Here is an 18,938-nt window from a genome sequence, read left to right as displayed (position 1 = left end):
GACTCTTTGGTGCAGGGATCAGAAAGTTTCAGCCTATATACCAGTGCATTGACAGGTGTCCGCCTGAGTCAGCAGACAGCCTGAAACGATGGCTCTGGGAAGTGTGAGCTTTCCGCCATCTCCCGACGTCATGGCAGGCGTTCACTCTTGAGCCTAATGGTGACACTTTACACAGCAGTGATCAGCATGAATGATTTCATTGCTGGTCCTTTCAGAAGGCAGAATGGCGGTAGGGTGAGCATTGATTGAAGGCCGTGGGAGTGGGGGAAGGAAGGATGGAGGGGTGAAAGGACAGGGAAAGATGAGAAGAGAGACAGTGCCCCTGAGGGCCTAAGATCTAACCAAATCTCCCTTTCTGGAGACTAAGGCCATCACTTCTTGTCCCATCTTTAGCAGTTACAGAGAACAATTGATCTTGTCCTCTTTATAACAGCCCTCCACATATTGGAAGACTGTTCTCATGCCTCCCCTCACTCATCGTTTTTCAGTGTTTTACACCATTCCTCACAGGACAGGTTTTCTAAACCTCTGATCAGTTTTTGTTGCTCTCCTCTGCACTCTCCCCAGATTTCTCCACATCTTTCCCAAAGCCAGGCGCCCATATTGGGCACCATTCTGCTTCTGAGACCTCACCAGTGCCAAGTAAAGTGAGCCAGTGACCTCCCATGTCTTACTGTGACAGGGTCGACCAGGCCCTGAAGCCCCCTGCTGGCGGCTTGTGGCCTTGCCATGCTTCACCCCAGGAAAGGACCATAGAGAAGCCCTCCAAGGAGGCTAGAATGGCGGGAGGAGAAGCAGCCAATCAGGGGACAGGAAGACCCTATAAAAGGAGTTCCAGAACTAGAGTCAGTCAGTGCTGCTGGAGACCTCAAGGTGTGGAAACCGGAGTCTGGTTGGCTAAAAGCAGCAGCACGGTGGACAGCTCCATGTAGAGATTGAAGGACACTATGGGACTGAGATAAGAATGAGGAAGCTGTCTCCAGGCGGGGAAGCCCAGGAGGCACCATTCTGTACCCAAGTGGGGAACAGACTAAGGGAACCGACTCAGAGACAATATACAGGGGGCAGCAAGATGAGCCCCTATTAAATGTGCCCCCTGGCAGGGGGTTGATTCACACACAGGGGTTGAGGGCTGAGTTTCCGAAAAGGCTTTTGGAACAGCAGAGAGTGCAGGCAGATACACCCGACCAGCAGGCAGGCACATGCGAGAGGTGAATACCTCCCCGTTATCCTTACATAGGACCTTCCTGTTAATATACCCCAGTATAATAACAGCCTTTTGCATAACTGCCCCACGCCACTGACTCATATTTCATGTAGGAGCCATAATAACCCTGTCTCCTTTCCAGCAGCACTAGCGCCTACCTCGGCGGTCGCCATTTTGTGGGTGGGCTTTTGATTTGCCCTTCCCGAGTGAAGGACTCTGCACTTGTTTTCTTTGCAGTCCATCCTGGTGACTTCCGATCGAGATGCAGGAGCTGAGGTAGGCACATGGGAGGGCCTTCCAGAATCAGCCATGCAATACGCTCAGTTTGGAAGAAGTTGTTCAATCCAGCGAGGATTCGACTCGTGTAGTCTTTGATGCACAGATGGGGGTTAGAGACATTGTAATTTTGCCTGCTGGCAGCACGCAACGAGTACCCTGGGGGTTCAAGGAGAGAAGAATTTATTTGCATCACTCCTTCCAGCTATATTCTGCCAGATACACAGAAACCCACCTTAAATGACCACCCATGGGACTAGCAAAAATCAGTTGCTGACGGCAGCAGGGAACGCTCTTTAAAGCTCTTTAAAGAGAACCTTCACCCAGCAATGCCCAGGATTACAAAGCAAATCATGAGACAAGCGGTTGGCTGGAGAACACGGCCTTCTGTGCATGATTCAGCGAGGCTGGCACCCGCCGTGTGAATCTGTTTTCATGGGCAACGCGACTCTTCCCTGTTGTTGCCGAGTTAGAGGGGAAAAAAACAAAGGAAAAGGGACCTGAGAGGTGCATGAGTAATAAGAACGGCATCTGCAGTGACATGTGTCAGGACTACACAGCCAGCCAGCCTTGGCGCTTAGAATGTGCTTTTCTGCTCCCAAATTAATCCTCACAACACCCCATGAGGCAGAGGAGATCAGCCTCACTGTTACCGAGAGGAGAAACTGAGGCACAGAGTCTTGTCCAGTGTCATGCAGTCGGCCTAATTCAGAGGAGACTCTAAAATGGTGGAATTTATAGTGTTTTCCAGCTGCTAGACGTGAGTTCCCTTACCCTCAGAGGCTCAAATTCAGAGATGATGCAGAAAGGGGTCTATGTATGTACAATTTTCATGCTGAGGGGGCTGAGGGAATGGATAAATTCTACCATCTCAGGATCCTTAACGCACTTAGCTCATGTAGATCAGCAGCAGAGCCAGGAAGAGAAGCCGGGTGATCATGAACCCCCCATACTTGGTCCACTAAGTTAGTGTTTCTCAAACCGTTTTTTATAAAGTACCCCCTTTAAAAAAAATGATCAGTACCCCCCGTACCTACAGTTTTCAGACAAAGAAAACATTTTTTCTACTGTTGCAACACATTTGTTTAAGCAACTTAATGGTAGCCGGGCGGGCGATAAAATTTGTGTGTGTAAAAAGTACAAAAACAGTAAAATGCTGTAAAACTTAAAAGAAAAATTCAATTTTCTCCACATTTCAGTTGTGTTGACATACCCCTCCCTCCGACTTCTCTCGAGTACCCCCAAGGAGACTTGTACCACTGGTTAAGAAACACGGCACTAAGTCACTGCTAGTTCTCAGTCTCTTCTGCCTTCATGGATCATTTATATGGGGTTCGTCCTTTGTTCCTTTTAGCCATGGCTGATTGGACCGTGCTCCTCTGCCTTCTGCTGTTGCGGCCATGGGGGGTCAAGTGTGACTCGCACAAAACCACTGTGGCAGGAATTCCGGAAAGAGCGGTTTCCGAGGAAGCGGGGCAGAGGAAAGACCCGGTTGCCTGGTGCTGGTTTTGGCTCCATCCACCGACTCCCTCCACCGCCACGGAAAGCTGCCCCTACTCCCGGAAGGAGCAAGCACGCCATAGAAGGCAGCAATCTGTGCCACGCACTGAGGAACGGGGGCGCACAGATGGTGTCGGAAGCCGAGCGTGTGACGTAGCTTTGCAGCTCGAGCGACAGCTGATGAGCGCCGAGGCCTCGGCGTTGGCATCAAAATGATTCTGAACCTGCCTCCCTTGACACAGATAACGAGTCGCTTGTCAGACACGCTCTTGCTGCCCCGAAGGTCCAGGCCTCCTCGGGTAGGGCCGCTGCCCTGGGCGCCTCATTGGAGCGTGCGGGTGACCTGCGAGGTTCGGAGGTACGACACAGTGGGCTGACAATAGCTGAATGGCAGGGGAGTGAGGAATACAGATCACTGTTCCTGAGGGCAATTGTCTTTTTGTGGCAAAACCTTGGAGCAACACACAAAGAACAAGGGGATCAGGAGACAGGGGAGGGGTTAAGTAGGACCAGAAAACTAGGGGTGGAAGGAGCTGAATTCTCCACGGCGATAGATAGCGCAGGGTGGATTTGTGGAAGCTGTGAGGTTCCTCAGAAGAGCTTAGATTTCCCTGCTACCTACAGGGCCAGATTCCAGTCTCCCTAGTGTAAAACAGGAGTATCTCCATTCACTTAGGTATAGTCCCTCCAGAACAACCGGCACTGCTGCAAACTCAGATTCTGGTCCCTGTCACAGAGGGCTCTTCAGCACCGGTTGTCTCTGGGGATTTCCTCCTTGTCAACTGTACAACTGTACGTTGGAAGGCAACTCTTGACAGTCGGCCTGGGCTGCTACCCGGTAGGCAATGGAACCAAGACCTCCCCATCCTCCTTTAGCGCTGGCTGGTCTTGAAGCTCTGAAGATCTGAGCTCTTCAGGTACGTCTACACGACGGGATAAGGTCGACTTAAGCTGCGCAACTTCAGCGACGTTAATTGTGCAGCTGAAGTTGAAGTACCTTAACTCGACTGTTGGTGCGGTCCACACTGCAGGAAGTCGAAGGGCGCACTCTCTCTCCCTCCAACTTCCCTTACTCCTCGTGGAAACAGGATGACTGGCATGGACCAGAGCACCCCTCTCAGTTCGAATGAGCGTGTCTTCACTAGACCTGCTCGTTGGAACCCTGGAAGATCCACAACGGAATCTTCGATCTTCTCTGGAGTGTAGACGTACCCTTTGGTAGCTCCTGAGCACAGTGAGATTAGTCGTGTTCCTGCGGTGTGTAAAGCCACATATTCAAGGTCTTTTGGTGTCTAATACTCATGGAAATCCATGGGGGTTTTAGGGACCTCGGACACTTTGAGGGGCTGTTGACAGCCTTGGTGGGAATCTCAGTGTGGAGTACTGAATGGGCACATTGTATTACAGGGGTGGATGAGAGTTTTGTAGGGCCCAAGGCACGAGACCTATTGAAGCGTGGGGACCGGGGCAGCACAATTTCGCGCATGCGCCACGGCCACAGCCGACAGGTAGTAGTGCGTGCACGGGGCCTATTAAAGCGCGGGACCCGGGACAGCTGCCCCACTCACCCTGCCCTATATCCTTGCTGTTGTATTACATAACATAAGAACGGCCATACTGGGTCAAACCAAAGGTCCATCTAGCCCAGTGTCCTGTCTGCTGACAGTGGCCAATACCAGGTGCCCCAGAGGGAGGAAACACAACAGGTAATCATCATGTGATCCCTCTTCTGTCACCCATTTCCAGACAAATAGAGGCTAGAGACACCATTCCTACCCATTCTAGCTAATAGCTATTGAGGAACCTAACCTCCATGAATCGATTTAGCTCTTTTTCAAACCCTGTGCAAGTCCTAGATTTCACCACATCCTCTGGCAAGGAGTTCCACAGGTTGACTGTGTGCTGAGCGAGGAAAAACTTTCTTTTGTATGTTTCGAACCTGTTGCCTATTAATTTCATTTGGTACCCCCTAGTTCTTACATTGTGGGGATGAGTAAATGCCTTTTCTTTATTCACTTTTCCCACACCAGTCATGATTTTATAGACCTCTATCATATCCCCCTCTTAGTCTCCTCTTTTCTAAGATGGAAAGTCCCAGTCTTTTTAATCTCTCTTCATATTTGTTGCCCTTTTCTGAACCTTTTCCAATGCTATTCTGGTTCCTGCATCCATTATTCTAGTATCTGGGCAGCTGGATTTATTTGCATGAAACTTCTGCTGATATTGCCACCTCTTTTGGGCCACGGAGGGAACCCACTCATGGGGAGGGTGGGAGAGACTTGTGCTTGGGGTGCTGGAACAATTTGCGGGGGGGGGGGGGGGGCTGAGAGACATTGAACCACACAGTAAACCCATACACAATGGAAACCATTTGAAGTTAGGGGATGCAGCAGCCCCCCCAATTCTAGCACCTCTGCGTGTGCTGCCCATTAATTTTTTCTTGGGGAGGGAGGAGGACTTCACTTGCCAGGACTGACAAGCTGATGTCTTTCGCCAGCACTAAATTCCCTTCCCCCGACAACTAAGTATAAAGGGAACTGTAAATTTTCTTTGTCCTCTAAAAGCTGGTGGTGAAAGATGTAGAAAATACACTTAATCTAGGGCTAGCCGTCCAGCAGGACAGAAGCTGATATTAGCTGAGGAGATTTATTAGTTCACTGTCCCTGAGTTTGCAGGACTTTACAGACTATCTGGTTAAGTCCTGTCCTGAGGAACGTTCTAAGGAGTGACTTTCACATGGGGAAAAACGTTCAGTTGTTTCAGCTTGTCAGGTCGTAAGTATGCCCCATCCCTGGGCAGTGCGGCCCAATGGCCAGTGTCAGAAACAGTCTTAGGTTCAGGGTAGCACAGCCTAATGGCTAGAGTCTCAAAGAGCTGGGGCAGCAGCTCTGGTAGGGGGTCTGGGCCCACCCTACTCCCCCGGACCCAGAGCCCTATCGGCGGGGGAGTGATCCATCATTCGCTCAGCAAGGAATCCCACCGCAAGACGCTGAGTTTGCTTGGGTTGGCGATACCACTCATGTACCCTCCCTGGGTCATGTCCTCCCAGTTCTGGTGTTGGGGTGATCCCAGTCTCCTCCTACAGTTCCGCTGAGTCTCGATACTGTCTCCCGGGTCTCCATCTCCCATCATCTGGGCTTCTGGCTGGTCCACCTCTGGAGCTCCTTGAGTAGATCCTTCCCATCCAGTCCACAGTGAGCGGAGCTGCTCCCTTTTATACAACCCTAGCCCTTGGAGCATGCCCAATCTGGATGGGAGGCGGGACTTCCTTTTCCCACAGGGCATTAAGCGCTCCTGGCCCAGTGCAGGATATGCACACTCTTTCATGCAGCTGGAGACTAGGCCCAATAGATCTTCAGCTGATGTGAATCCGTGTCATCCCATGGGAGCAACAGATCTCCACCAGCACAGGGGCCAGACCTTGATCCCTTTGCATCATGCCTCTTTTGTGTTCAAAATTAGCAGGCCAGGCAAAACAGAATCAAACCCTACAGCTGCAGTCCGGGAGGGCTTTGGATGAGTGCAGACTTTAGGATTTGGGCCCAAATGCACAGCCCCTTTTCTGCTAATACCTATGCTTAGACTGCTGCATCATGGATCATCAGTGGAGGTTGTCATGATTATGAGAGTTAGTCAGCAGCCTGGGGATTAAGGCGTTAACTACACCTAGCCAGGTGGAGTGACCAGTAGGAATGTTGGGCTATGTCTAGACTGCAAGCCTCTTTCGAAAGAGGCTTTTTCGAAAGTATCTTTCGAAAAAGCCTCTTTCGAAAAAGAGCGTCTAGACTGCAAGCAGTACTTTCGAAAAAGCAAGCCGCTTATCGAAAGAAAGCAGCGAGTGAGTCTGGATGCTCTCTTTCTAAAAAGCCCTGTTGGCATTCAAGAACGCCTTTTTTCGAAAGAGCACTTTCGAAAAAAGGCGTTCTTCCTCGTGAAATGAGGTTTACCGCCATCGAAAGAAAAGCCGCGTTCTTTCGATTTAATTTCGAAAGAACGCAGCTGCAGTCTAGACGCAGGTGATGTTTTTTCGAAAAAAGGCTACTTTTTTCAAAAAAACCCCTGAGTCTGGACACTAGGTGGGACTTTCAAACTGAGACAAAGGAATTTGGGTTTTTTCCTTTCTCCTTTTGTCTCTGAGTGAGCTCTCTGCAGCTACAGGGAGGGACAAGCATGTCTCTCTCTCTCTCCAAGAAACAATTCTTCATTTTCTGTAAGTAGGGTAACGTTTAGGTAGTTTTGTTAGGCTTTATTGTTTTAAGGGTTGGGTGTGGGATCTGAGATCTGGCACTGTTTAAAATATGTTTTGGCTTTTCTTTGTAACTAAGTTCTAGGCCCATGGAGTTTCTCCATGAGTATATTTTGTTACCTTCCCATCTAGTCATTATGTTTGCAACAGGAATATTGTTGTAATAATAAAAGTTCTTTCTTTTCTTTTTATTAACCTGGCAGTGGTTAATTGTGTGCCCTGATTTTTATTTTAGGGGTGAGATTTCCCAAATGATCTTTCTCCTGATTTCTTTATCAACATTTGGGTGGTGGCAGTGGAAGTTCTATTCCCAAAATCTAGGTTTTCTAGATTTTGGGGGAAGTTTTATACCAAAGCCTGGTCGATAAGGCTTTGGGGTACACTTGCTGGCCCCCACTTCTGCATTTATCATGCCAGAGTGGGGCAGGAACCATGACAGAGGTTTCATCCAGGATCCCTAGAACATGGACTACTACCACCTCAGATAGCATAGCTCATACATTGCTGGTGGCTGTAGACTTAGGGGCACCACCCACCGGATGGGGACAAACAGACCGTGTTCCCAGTGTGGATTATGGAGAAAGGAATCATAAAATCCTAGGGCTGGAAAAAAGTAGAATAATCATTGATCTAGATCTGTTGGAAATGCTCTTCCTAATGCACACTCATATGCCATTAGCCTTCATGGCTACAAGGGCACCCTGTTGACTCATATCCAGCTTCTCATCCACTATTATCCCCAGGAAACCCTCCATCTCTTCAATACCATCCACACGTCTTTGTTTTTCCCAAAAACGGGGTCAGGAAGTCATGCTTGTGGTCCAGTGAGTTACAATGAAAGTGGGTAGATGCCAGATTCTGCAGCTGGGGTTGTCCACCTAATGGGTGATCTTAGACGAATGGCTTGATCTCCTTCGGAGGATTGTGCTAGCAAACAGGGATCTCGCTCCGACCTGAGATCTGAACTGAGTTTTCTATCTGAAAAGGGGACCCAGAAAAAGAAATATATAAAAGTGAAAGGCTGCCACCAGTCTCTTTGTAACTTCGTGTGTCTGGAAACAGCTGGATTGAGGTTTCTGTGAAATGTAATTTACCAGACTGGCTATGACCAGTCTCTCCCCTGCTGATTTCCTAGAAAGATCTTTCATCACCGGATGATAATGAAATAACATCCCCACTTGTCTTCAGGCTGTTGAGTCACTATTTGATTTTCAGCAGCTCTCGCCCAGTGCACAGAGGAGAATGGGGGACCCATGGTACCACACAACCAATACAAAGAAGAGGTGCTGGATGAAGGGTAGAAGTTCCATTTCGTGAGGGGCTTCGAGATTTAGAAACTTGGTGTCTTTGCAGATCAGAGTGAAAACTGAAAATTGCACAATTCTCTGAGAAGAGAAAGGTAGCTCCCCTCCCCACCACGCCACATTTTTTTCAGGTTGATCAACATGTTCAATTTGGAGAACATGTGTCATCCTGGTGTGGACTTTTCACACGTGTGCAACCCACAGTAGAATACAAAATGGAAAAACGTCAAAACCAAAAGTCATTTCTAAGTGAAAAATCAAACAGAGGCAGCTCAGCTTTCTCAGAACTTCTCTCTGCCTCTCCTTCTCCCCTACCAGTGCTGGCTAGATCACTGCATTAGACTCTCCATCAATGTTCCCTCTACTTTTTCCACGCATGTGCAGAATAAATTTTGTTATGTGCACTGAGGTATGTGCACCACTAGAAGAAACACAAGCTGCTGGCTGTGTGCTGGCTGAGTCTCTCCTGCCCAAGCGCTCAGCTTACAGGGAACATCACCCTCTGGAGCTAAGGCCGGGGCAGTCTGGGTTCCGTGGATGGCTCCTGTAAGCAGGAGAGATGCTGCCTAGTTCCTTCGGAGACATAGATAGAACCATAGACTCACAGAACACTAGAACAGGAAGGGACCTCGAGGGATCATCGAATCCGGTCCCCCGCCCTCACAGCAGGACCAAGCACTGTCTAGACCATCCCTGACAGATGTCTATCTATCCTGCTCTTAAATATCTCCAGAGAAGGAGATTCCACCACCTCCCTAGGCAATTTATTCCAGTGTTTCACCACCCTGACAGTTAGGAACTTTTTCCTAATGTCCAACCTAAACCTCCCTTGCTGCAGTTTAAGCCCATTGCTTCTTGTCCTATCCCCAGAGGCCAAGGACAACAATTTTTCTCCCTCCTCTTTGTTACACCCTTTTAGATACCTGAAGACCACAATCATGTCCCCTCTCAGTCTCCTCCTTTCCAAACTAAACAATCCCAGTTCTTTCAGTCTTCCCGCATAGCTCATGTTCTCTAGAACTTTCATCATTCTTGTTGCTCTTCTCTGGACCTTCTCCAGTTTCTCCACATCTTTCTTGAAATGTGGTGCCCAGAACTGGACACAATACTCCAATTGAGGCCTAATCAGTGCAGAGCAGAGCAGAAGAATGACTTCTCGTGTCTTGCTCACAACACTCCTGCTAATGCAGAATCATGTTTGCTTTTTTTGCAACAGTGTTCCACTGTTGACTCCTATTTAGCTTGTGGTCCATTATGACCCCTTTCTGCATTACTCCTTCCTAGACTGTCCCTTCCCATTCTGTATGTGTGACACGGATTGTTCCTTCCTCAGTGGAGCACTTTGCATTTGTCCTTATTAAACTTCATCCTATTTACCTCAGATCATTTCTCCAGTTTGTCCCGATCATTTTGACTTATGACCCTGTTGAAGCAAAAAAACGCTCCTCTCTGTTTAGGCAGCTATCGAACAGCTTTATTAATTAATAAAGCACAGCATGAGCCAAACGTGGTCCCAGCAAAGCCAGGCCCAGTAAGGCTGCTAATACAATCAATCCTAGTATCTTTATACCCTTAGCCAAACAGTCTGACGTCAGGGCATCCAATTACAGAAATCCTCAATTAAACTTGGAAAAACAAAGCCTTATCAACAAGTTGGCGGACAGGTACGAGGGAGTACATCTCCTGTCCCAACCAGCCCAATTAACACATACCAATAGCCCATCCTGTAGGCCTCTTCTCACGGGGTGACAGAAAGTTCACTCTGGTCTACGTGCGTGAGAGAAAAGCTGAAATGGTTTCTGTTATACAAGATGGCTTCTAGCTAAATATGAAAGGGTTTCTACAGCTTCTACAACTCTCCCCTTTCAGCCTTTTAAAGACTAACCTTGAAACCATTTTATACCTCTATTTTTCCGTCTCTCTGAATCCCCGTCACAAGCCAGCTTCCCCCAATTGTCACGCCAGTCACCACTGCTTGAAATGATTTGAGGATCGGGACTTATTAGGAACCAGAGACTGATCCAGACTTCCCCAAGGGGGGGCTGTTCGGATTCTGGTTTCAGTCCAGAGCCACGTCCGTTTGGAAGTTCTGCCTCGTATTCATCCCAAATATTCCTGTGTTAAATTTCCCTCCTGTAGGTCAAGTCCCACCCAGCAGCCTGCAGGAGAACTTTACACTGGAGACAGCTCGGTCTGGAGCTCAACTTTGGTCCCTCTGTGCCAAGAAGGCAACGTGACATGATCGGGAAGGAGATGCCTCCTCCCAGCTCGGGCATCCTACAGCCTCAGGAACTCCCCAGCAAGCACACAGCCGGTGTAGCCGACTGCTACCAGCCACCCTTGGCACAGGGGGCATTGTGAGGGGGACGCAGGTGTAACTGGAGGACTCCTGAGTTCTGCCAACCCCTTGAGGGCAAAGAGTCCCTTGGGGCCAGGTGTTGTTTAGGAAGTACCCTGAGACAGCTCCAGGAGTGGAGAGCTGAAAATGGCTCCCAGCTTTAGTTGTATACAGCAGGAACAGGACATGCTGAGGGATGAAGCCAGAGGCTTTCAAAGACAGGTAAAACTCCCTCCCTTTTCCCCCCTGGCATTTTCCTTATATTACTGATGCCAATGTGGGAGGAGCCTGGAATATCGCAGCCACAGCAGAAGGATTAGAAACTAGCCCTGAGGCCTAAACGAATGCTCCTTTATTATTTATTTGCTCAGCTTTCTGACTGGTGTCCCATAGGACCACGGGATCAATGAGACAGAGATATTACCAAGGAAGTCTCTCTAATTTTCCAGCTGGGATTTTTTTTTACCTGAAAGCTTAACGGAGACCCGGGGAGAAATCTGTTAGCTAATGGGAAAACTCAGCCAGGGCTATGCATTTAGATGGAGGCATTTATGGTACGCGTCCTCAGCCTCCTGCCCTGATGAAGGATTATACATATATCACAGCCTAGCAGCCACTTGCTGCAGGAGTTTGCTTCCAGAATACATCTCCTTCCTCCTGTGGCTTTAAAAAAAAATCAGACTAGGAAGGCGAGAAGTGCTGTGCTGTACACACTGGTTAGTTATTGTAGGGTCCCTCATGGGGGAACTCTGCTGGGACCTAATGGTTTGGCCTTCCCTGCACCTGAATTGGACCTACGTTCACAGACCAGTGCCACATTATAGACTTATAGAAACAAGTAGAACGAGACCTCAGGAGTCATCGAGTCCAGCCCTCTGGCCAAAGCAGGACCAACCCCAACTCCATCATCCCAGCCAGGGCTTGGTCAAGCCGGAACTTAAACACCTCTAGGGATGGAGATTCCACCCCCTCCCTAGGGAACCCAGCCCAGTGCTTCCCCACCCTCCTAGGGAAATTGTTGTTCCTAATATCCAACCTAGACCTTTTCCACTGCAACTTGAGACCATTGCTCCTTGTTCTGTCATCTGTCACCACTGGGAACAGCCTCTCTTCATCCTCTTTGGAACCTCCCTTCAGGAATCATAGAATCATAGGACTGGAAGGGACCTCGAGAGGTCATCGAGTCCAGCCCCCCGCCCTCAAGGCAGGACCAAGCTCCATCTACACCATCCCTGACAGATGTCTATCTAACCTGTTCTTAAATATTTCCAGAGAGGGAGATTCCACCACCTCCCTTGGCAATTTATTCCAATATTTGACCACCCTGACAGTTAGGAATTTTTTCCTAATGTCCAATCTAAACCTCCCCTGCTGCACTTTAAGCCCATTACTCCTTGTCCTGTCCTCAGAAACCAAGAGGAACAAATGTTCTCCTTCCTCCTTGTGACACCCTTTTAGATATTTGAAAACCGCTATCATGTCCCCCCTTAATCTTCTTTTTTCCAAACTAAACAAGCCCAGTTCATGAAGCCTGGCTTCATAGGTCATGTTCTCTAGACCTTTAATCATTCTTGTCGCTCTTCTCTGTACCCTTTCCAATTTCTCCACATCTTTCTTGAAATGTGGCGCCCAGAACTGGACACAGTACTCCAGCTGAGGCCTAACTAGTGCAGAGTAGAGCGGCAGAATGACTTCACGAGTTTTGCTTACAACACACCTGTTGATACAACCTAGAATCATATTTGCTTTTTTTGCAACAGCTTCACACTATTGACTCATATTCAACTTATGGTCCACTATGACCCCTAGAAGTTGAAGGCTGCTGTCAAATCCCCCCTCTCTCTTCTTTTCTCCTCCTTGTGTAAACCCGTCCTAGAGCACCAAGGTGTGTAGGGCACAGGTGGTTGATGCTGCTAAAGAAATAACCACTCTTTGGAAACTTCCAGTAGTTAAAGGCTGCTACCAAATGCCCTCCCCTCCCTCCTCCCCCTTCTCTTCTGTAGACTAAAGAACCCCAAGCCCCTCAGCAATCAGTGGGGAATTGTGGGACGGTGCTGGAGGACTGTCAACACTTGCCTAGTTCAGCCCTTGTCCTCACAGCAACGGGGGTGGGTTGCAGCCTGGGGGAAGTGAGAAACAAGGTTGTTAAGCCAGCGAGCGTGAGGTGAATGCACTCCCAAGAGGGCTGTGTGTGTGCCCGGGGTTTAGTGTAAGGCTGTGTCTAGACTGGCAAGTTGTTCCGGAAAATCATCTGCTTTTCCAGAAAAACTTGCCAGCTGTCTACCCTGGCTGCTTGAATTTCCAGAAAAGCACTGACGATCTCATGTAAAATCATCAGTGCTTTTCCAGAAAAACTATGCTGCTCCCGTTCAGGCAAAAGTCTTTTTCCGAAAGACTTTTGCGCAAAAGGGCCAGTGTAGACAGCATAGTACTGTTTTCCGCAAAAAAGCCCTGATCTTAAAAAAGACAATCGGGGCTTTTTTTGCGGAAAACCGCATCTAGATTGGCCACGGATGCTTTTGCGGAAAAGCATCCTGCCAATCTAGACGCACTTTTTTCCGTTAAAAGCATTTTCGGAAATTCATGCCAGTGTAGACGTAGCCTAAGAGTCCAGGCTAGCTCCCGCATGGAGACATGCCCAAGGTGTGAGAACACAGACACTGCCGCTAGGGCTGAATCCTCAGCTGGTGTGAATTGCTGTCGTGCCCTGGAAGTCAATGGAGCTCTGGTGATTTACGCCTGGGAGAGTCTCCAAGGGCATCCTGGTCCCTTAGGGTATGGCAACCCTCCAGTTAGACACCCGTGCTCACTGGCTCTGGCTCGCAGGGAACGTTCCCTGTATGCCGGGCACTTGTGTGGCTTCACGGGAGAGTTTCCAATGTCCCGCCGCTGATTAGCGCGGCGGGGTTTTGTGTGCCTGTGGGTGGTGCCCATCTGCACCTGCCTCGGTGCACATCAACGTTGATTCTGCACAAGGGTGGAAAAGACGAGAGGGAAGATTGCTCGCAGGGCTCAGGTAAACTGCAAGATAAAACCGCAGCCTGAGCTCCGGGATCTTCCCACTTCACAGGGTTCTGGACACAGGTGGTAGCGCTTTTATGCCCCCCCCAAATTTTAATTGCTAAATGGGATGCTTCCTCATGCTCCCTCCTTGCCCCTCTGGTGGCCCTCTCAGTACCCCTCTCCCTATAAGCACAAGTCACCCCTGGTTCTGGAGCCCGGGGTCCAACCTGAGCACCTCCATTGCAATAAAATCAGGCCTTAGCCCCAGCCCTGAGAACCCAAGTCAGCTGGCACAAGCCAGACACAGGTGTCTCTCTGCAATGTAGACACACCTGGGCTGTGTCTACACTGGCCACTTATTCCGGAAAATCAGCCGCTTTTCCAGAATAACTTGCCAGCTGTCTACACTGGCCCCTTGAATTTCCGGAAAAGCACTGACGATCTAATGTAAAATCATCAGTGCTTTTCCAGAAAAACTATGCTGCTCCCGTTCGGGCAAGAGTCCTTTTCCGGAAAAACTGTTCCGGAAAAGGGCCAGTGTAGACAGCCCAGACTTCTTTTCCGCAAAAAAGCCCCGATCGCGAAAATGACGAGCTTTTCCGGAAAAGCATCCTGCCAATCTAGACGTGCTTTTTCCGGAAATACTTTTAACGGAAAAGTTTTCCGTTATAAGCATTTCCGGAAAATCATGCCAGTGTAGACATAGCCCTTGGGGTTCCACTTGGCTCTGGTAACTATGGCTATGTCTAGACTGCAGGCTTCTTTCGAAAGATGCTCTTTCGAAAGCATCTTTCGAAAGAGCATCTTTCGAAAGATCGCGTCTAGACTGCAGGCGGATCTTTCGAAAGACGGCCTCTTTACATTGAAGAACGCCTTCCTTCGAAAGAGGAACTTTCGAAGGAAGGCGTTCTTCCTCGTGAAACGAGGTTTACCGCCATCGAAAGAAAAGCCGCGTTCTTTCAAAATAATTTCGAAAGAACGCGGCTTGAGTCTGGACGCAGGGGAAGTTTTTTCGGGAAAAGGCTACTTTTCCCGAAAAAACCCCTGAGTCTGGACACGGCCTATGTGTGTGAAGCATTGGAGGAAAGACCTAAGAGCCAGGCTGAACAGAATTCGGCCCCTGGGCCACATCCGGCCCACCGAGCCACCAGACCCAGCCTGCGGGAGCCTCACGTCCCAATCCCCTCCTCCACTCCCACCCCCACCTAGATCCAACCCCCCCAATCCTTTCTCCCAAGCTCCCTTCTGCACCCAGCCTCCATCCCAGACCTCGCACCTCCTCCATTGATCTCATGGAAAATTCCGGCCCCGGACCTCTCACCAAATTCTTGAGGTGCCCCCGCGCCGTGAAAAATGATCCCCCCCCCCCCCCCCCCCCCGCCGCCTAAGAGTCCGCGAGGCCCAAAGAGGCCAGGGCGCGGAGGCAGAGCCGTCCAGAGCTCGGCCGCGGTGAGTGAAGCCGGGAGACCCTCGTCACCAAACCCTGTGGGATTGTTCCCGGCACTCCGACGGAGTTCCCGCAGCATGGTCTGAGGAGGGAGCGAGAGCCAGGCCTGGCCGGCCCGCGAGGGCCAGGGAGTGCAGGGACACAGCGTAGGCCGGGGTCACGACAGTGGGACTGGCCAGGGGGGTTAGGTCCAGATCTAACAGGTCCCCAGGGTGCAGGGGTGGGCACCTCAAGGGAGAGACAGAACAGGCGGCTTTTCTCAAATCCAGTGGTGCCACCTTCTGGGGAAATGGCCCGGGAAGCAAGATCCCCCTGTCTTCTCAGTGTGCTGCTAGGCAACCTGGGGACAGAAATAAGATAAGAGGGCCCTGGTGTCACCCTCCCTTTGTGGCCGTCCCCTCCTCAAGCTGCCCGCTTCCCCCAGCACAGAGGGCACCTGGGAAAACAGGGACCCCACCGCTCTGAGACACAGCAAATCCCCCAGTTCCTGTTCGGACCCTCTCGCAACCAGCGCCGAGGGGACAAACTCTTCCTGATTGCTCCCACAAAGACCCCCACCCCCACTTCATTCCTGCACCCCCCTGCCCAAACCCTTCACTCCTGCACCCCTCCCAACCAGACCCCCCCCCACACTTTTACATGGCTCCCAACTGATTTTGCTGTGGGTCAGCAGCCTCTCCCCCCCCCCAAAAAAAAAGTTTCCCACCCCCAATTTAGACTGCAGCTAGGTCCTCCAACTCCCAGGGCAAGGGAGTGAGAATTGTGAACCCCCAGACTACTCAGACTCACATGGCTCCCTGTAGCAGTCACCCCGAACTACTCCTAACAGCAAAGAAAAGTAGGCAGGAGGGAATTACAAATCTCTGAGTCTCAAGGGGTTATTTTCTCATCCGGCTGTATTGGTCTCCCATCGCCTACTGCTCTTTCTTTCTGCCAGTCTAACTCACAAGAGGATCCGGCGTGTGATCAGGCCTGAGCAGTGGGGCCTGGTGGTTAGAGCAAAGAGCCAGAGTCCTAGCTCTGCCACTGACTCCGGTGTGGGCTTGGTTGTGCCACTTAGGGTGTTTGTCCACTGCAATTAGACAGCTGGGCAGTGCAGGGCACCACTCCAAGCAGGCACAGGTTACAAACTTTCCCTCGCCGAGAAAGCTGATCTCTCAGCAGAACCATCACTTCTAGTACCAACACTCCCTAGTTGTTGACAGGCAGGCTCGAACCTGGGACCCTTCTGACGCTGAGTGCAGGTACACACAGGAACTTTGACTGCAGTTCTGCACGGCATATCCAAGCAAGAGTGAAGCCAGCTGACAGGACTAAGTATGGCAGCAAAGACATGGCAATGTAGACCCTGAGGGTGTGTCTAGACTACACCTCTTTGTTGACAGCAAGATGTAGATTAGGCACGTCAAACTTGCTAATGAAGCAGGGATTTAAATATCCCATGCCTCATTAGCATAAACATGGCCACCGCTTTTTTTCTAAGCAGAGTTTTTTGGAGAAAAAAAGGCAGTCTAGACACAGATCTGCCGAAAATAAAGCCTTTTTCGACAGATCCTGTAAACCTCGTTTTTTGAGGAATACAAGATCTGTCAAAAAAGGCTTTATTTTCGACAGATCCGTGTCTAGACTGCCTTTTTTTTTTAAAGAACTCCGTTTCGAAAAAAGGCAGTGGCCATGTTTATGCTAATGAGGCGTGGGATATTGAAATCCCTGCTTCATGAGCAATTTCGACGTGCTTGATTTGCATCCCTCTGTCGACAGAAGGATGCAGTCTAGACATAGCCTTACACTGGCTAAGAATGAGAGTATATAACGCAGGCGCCTGGCAGATGCTCACAGGTTAAGCTTCCTGCAATAGCTTCCCAGCTAGATCAAGGCTGGAATGAGTAGGCCTATGTGAGCTCCAATCACAGCGTAGACAGACTCGTACCTGCACCGTGCCTCAGTTTCCCTCCCTGAGGACCAACACTTCTCAGTCTCCCTGGGGAGGTTCATTCTCTCCTATGGGCAGGGCAATATGTAGGAGCCCCAGCGAGAAGCCGGAGGTGAGTTCAAAGCACGGTGGCAGCTCACAGGACAGCTGCTTCTAGTTTATCTCCGCGCTGCCCTCCTTTGCAGGCACAAGAGGGCAGCCCGTGAAAATAACGTCGTGCAGCTTCGTGCCTGGAAAAGCAACGAGCAGGCTCAGCCCCGTACTTCCCATGGAGGGGTTCAGCTCTGTGGAGCTTGCCCCAAAGACCGAAGATGTCCTCTCTGGGGAGGAATCACAGATGTAACAAGCCAGCGTCCAACGGGCAGGGTTCGAAGCTAGAGCCCAACTTCCCCATGCGAGAGTGTATGAGGTTTGGGAGGGTGGAGGTTGGCCTGGTTCTCTCCAGAGTGAACAGCCAGGAACGAGGCATGGACCTCCTCAGGGGAGGAACATTTCCCAAAGACTCAGGGTGGGCGTTCCCACTGTGGGCTCTCTTTGGGGCTCTTTTCTCATGTGCAAAGCACCCGAGGTTCAATTAAATGATATATGGATGGATAAGAAAGCTACGTGGCTAAGAAAAGAGGAAACTAAAGGGGGATAAGCTAGAGGTCTATATAATCATGACTGGGGTGGAGAAAGTGAATAAGAAAAAGTTATTTATGTGTTCTCATCACATAAGAACTAGGGGGTCACCAAATGAAATGAATAGGTAGCAGGGATAAAAGAAACAAAAGGAAGTTTTTCTTCATGCAGTGCACAGTCAACCTGTGGAACTCCTTGCCAGAGGATGTGGTGAAGACCAGAACTTTAACAGAAGTCGATATATTCCTGGAGATTAGGTCCAACAATGGCTATTAGCCAGGATGGGTGGGAACGGTGTCCCTGGCCTCTGTTTGTGGGCGACGGGAGGGATCGCTTGATGATTCCCTGTTCCGTTCACTCCCTCTGGGGCACCTGGCTTTGGCCACTCTCAGAAGACAGGACACTGGGCTACATGGACCTTTGGTCTGAGCCAGTCTGGCCGTTCTTCTGTTCTAAGGCAGCATTTCTCAAACTGTGGGTCCCAACCCCCCGGGGGGCCACAAACAAGTTAGAGGGGGGTCATGAGCAACAGAGAGGGGGGGTCACGGTATCACAAGTTTCAGGACCCCTGTTCTAAGGGATGGAGCAGTGGAGCCCTCTAGCAGCTGGGCATCCAGGGAGGGGAGGGGAGCTGCTAATAGAAGCTGGGTGTGTCTACACTGTACACAAAGATCAGGTGTGTGGGAGCTGGGTGTGGGACTCTGGTGTGTCTCAGCCGCTGCTCCAGCATCCCCGCTGCATTGTAAGCCTGGGTTTATTATTGCTGCCTTGGGCAATGCCACAAGACCCTGGTTGTCAGCCTCCCCTCTCCTCCGCACCTCCCGCTTGGTAGAGTTCTGGGACCCAGACTCAAGCCAGACTCATCTGTGTGTGGACGGAAGTGGGGGTTGGGCACAAAGCTGATTGCCACTCACCAGCACAGCGCCTCCTGCTGGTCGACCTGGGAATTAGCGCTTCCAGCCCCAGAGCGCCCCCTATTGGCCAGTGACTCACCCTCAGTCACCTGTCTTCTGTTAGTGTCTCCACCACTCGTCAGACCCCATGCCCCTCCCGGCCCACGGTG

The sequence above is a fragment of the Pelodiscus sinensis genome, chromosome 2 (assembly GCF_049634645.1).
Source record: "Pelodiscus sinensis isolate JC-2024 chromosome 2, ASM4963464v1, whole genome shotgun sequence".
NCBI classification, from domain to species: Eukaryota; Metazoa; Chordata; order Testudines; family Trionychidae; genus Pelodiscus; species Pelodiscus sinensis.
Note: the sequence above shows the minus strand (reverse complement) of the source record.